This window comes from Elephantulus edwardii, unplaced genomic scaffold, assembly GCF_000299155.1.
Source record: "Elephantulus edwardii isolate Elephantulus edwardi_28Jun2011 unplaced genomic scaffold, EleEdw1.0 scaffold00135, whole genome shotgun sequence".
Classification (NCBI taxonomy): domain Eukaryota; kingdom Metazoa; phylum Chordata; class Mammalia; order Macroscelidea; family Macroscelididae; genus Elephantulus; species Elephantulus edwardii.
In genome coordinates, this window is record NW_006399885.1 from 1,235,590 (window position 1) to 1,238,964 (window position 3,375).

The following is a 3,375-nucleotide window of genomic DNA, read 5'->3' on the forward strand; positions in this document are numbered from 1 at the left end:
CACAGCAAGCCCAGGTTACCTCAGTACAGCAATTGACAGAAGAATGCTGTACAACTTAGAAGAATGTTCCTCCAAAATAAAATAACATTAGGCCTTTGGGTTCAACTGACTTTTAAATACAAGGGATACACACACACACACACACATACACACACACACACACATACACACACACACACACACACAAGACCTGAGGCCTTTCTAGAACTACCATCTTTTCTCCAAGCTCAGAGTTTCCAGAGGCATGTAGTTTATTAGCAAAATAATGTAGGATGACATAAAAAATTAACAATATACATATGATGGGAATTTTAGAACACAAGAACAACAGGAAAATCACTGATAAAAACTGTACAAGAGGTAGAAGAAAACTTCCCAGGTATTATGAAGAAGGGAGAAATCTACATTTAAGAAGCTCAGCAAATACCAAATAGACTAGACCCAAAAAGAAAAATATCAAGATATATCATAGTCAAATTCTCCAAAACAAAAGATAAGGACAGAATACAACAACTGCATGGGAAAAAGGAAACAGAAAGTCTACAAAAGAGAATCAATTAGATTAAGTTCTGATTTCTCAGCAGAAACCATGTGAGCAAGAAGACAATGGGATGGCATATATAGAAAGCTGAAAAGAAGCTTCCAATCGAGGTTCCTATACCCAGAAAAGCTCTCCATCAAATATGAAGGAGAAATTAAGTCATTTGCAGATAGGAAGGAACTTAGAGATTTGTGATAGCAAGACTAAATCTACAAGACATTTTAAAGGAAGTCCTTCACACAGTGACACCAAAGGAAAGTGGGTGGACCATTGTAACCAAAAACAACAGAAAAAGAAACACAACAAAATGGTAAAATAAAATCTGGCCAGCCCATAATCATACTAACTATGAATGGACTAAAAGCACCAATTAAGAGAAAAAGAGTAGAAGAATGGATAAAAATAAAATCCATCTATATGCTACCTACAAGAGACATATCTAAGAAACCAGAGAAAGATAGACTCAAAATCAAAGGCTGGGGGAAAAAATATACCTAGCAAATAGCATCCACAAAAAATATGGCAACTCTAAACTCTGACAAAATAGACTTCAGGATGCAAACCACCATAAAAGATAGGAATGGTACTATAGAGTGATTAAAGGCACAATAGATCCAGAAGACAACCTTGGTCAACATCTCTGAACCAAATGATTGCTATTATTGTTGTTATGTGACATTGAGTTGCCTGCCATTCACAGCAACCCTATGTGCAATATTAGCTCTGAGCTCTGCCCTATCCATGAGCCAGTCTCACCGACTCTGACACACCTGTCCCCATTATGTTAGTTTCTGTGTCAATCCATCTCATCTGGGTTCTTCTTCTCCTTCGCTATCCCTCCACTCTTCCAAGCATGATGTCCTTCTTCAAGGACTGGTCCCTTCTGGCCACATGCCCAAGTATGTGAGATGGAGCTTAAAAATCCTTGCCTCTAAGGAGAAACTTGGTTTCATCCTCTTTAGGACTGACCTGTTTGTTCTCTTGGCAGTCCATAGTATGTTCAATACTCTTCTTCCAGCACCACAACTCAAAGGCATGTATTCTTCTTCTGTCATCCTTATTCATTGTCCAGCTCTCTGATGCATAGAAAGTAATTGCGAAGACCATGGCCTGGATCAAGTACACTTTACTCTCTAGACTGATATTATTACTCTTTAGCACTTTGGAGAAGCTCCTGACAGCAGACTTACCCAATGCACTTTGTCCTTTGATTTCCTGATTGCTGTTGCCAAAAGTGTTGATTGTAGAAGTGAGAGAGAACTGAAATTGTTAAAAACCTTAACTTCTTCTCTATCTATCATGGTGCTGCCAATTGGCCTAGTAATGAGAATCTTTCTCTTCTTGATGTTGAGGTTTAATCCATATAGTTAGCAAATGCTTCAGGTCCTCCTTAGTTTTGGCAAGCAAGGTTGTGCCATCTGCATATAGACTTGCAAGATACATAAAACCAGAGTAAACTGAATTGAAGAAAGAAATAGCACCACAAAAGTAATGGGAGACTTTAACACAACATTCTCCAAAGGATAGATCAACTCAAAAGAAACTTAACAAAGATGAGGAAGATCTAAATTATATATTCAGCCAACTCGACGTTGCACATATATTCAGGGTACTGCACCCAACTAAAAGTGATTTTATTTTCTTCTCAGGTGCACATGCAATGATCTCCAGAATTGATCATATATTAGGACTCAAAGCAAGCCTCAACAAATAGAAAAACACTGAAATTAAACAAAGTATCTTCTCAGATCACAATTCTATAAAACTAGAAATTGAGGATAAGATGATAAAGCTTATACAACCACACACATGGAAGGTAAATAACACCCTGCCAGAATACATTGGGTTAAGAAGAAATAAAGAATGAAATTTTAAAAGTTCCCAGAAATAAATGATAAGGAAAATATAGCATACTCCAAACCTCTGAGATGCAATAAAGGTAGTCCTCATGGGACAAGCAGTCCTCAGAGGACAAGCAATTTATAGCAATAGGCAAACACATAAAAAAGGAAGAAGCAAAATGAATTCTCTAACACAATACTTCTATCAAATAGAAAAAGAACAATAACATAAGCCCACAGCCTCTAGAAGAAAGGAAATCATAAAGAAAAGAGCTGAAATCAATGAAATAGAAAACAGTAAAACAATTGAAACCATCAACAAGAGCAGGAGCTGGTTTTTAGAAAGAGTCAATAAAATAGAGAAACTATTAGCAAACCTAACAAAAGAGGAGAAAAAGAAAGCACTAATAACTCAATAAAGGCAAGATATAGATGACATAACAACAGAACCAGATAAAATTAAATCTATAATGTCAGAATATTTAAAAACATCTATGCTCTTATGAATTTGAAAATCTAGAGGAAAAGGACAAATTCCTTGCAACTCATGCCCTTCCCAGATTGACATCGACAGATGTAGAACATTTAAATAGACCTATCACAAAAGAAGAAATTGAGCAGATCATAAAAAGACTCTCCCACTAAAAAAAAAGTCCTGGACCAGATGGGTTTACCACTGAATTCTACTAAAAATTCACAGAACAGTCCACTTAATTTACAAAATAGAAAAAGAAAGAAAACTCCATGAGTGATTCTGTGAAGCAAGCATAACCCCAATACCAAAACTAGGCAAAAATATTGCAAAAACAACAACAACAAAAACCCAAACAAAAAACCAAAACACCACTACAGACCAATATCTATCATTTTCCTTGCTAACAGAGATCAGACAAGGATGCCCACAGTCACCAATTCTATTCAATATTGTATTAGAAGTACTTTTTAGGGCATTGTGAAAAGAAAAGGAAATAAAAGGCATTCAGAATGGCCAAA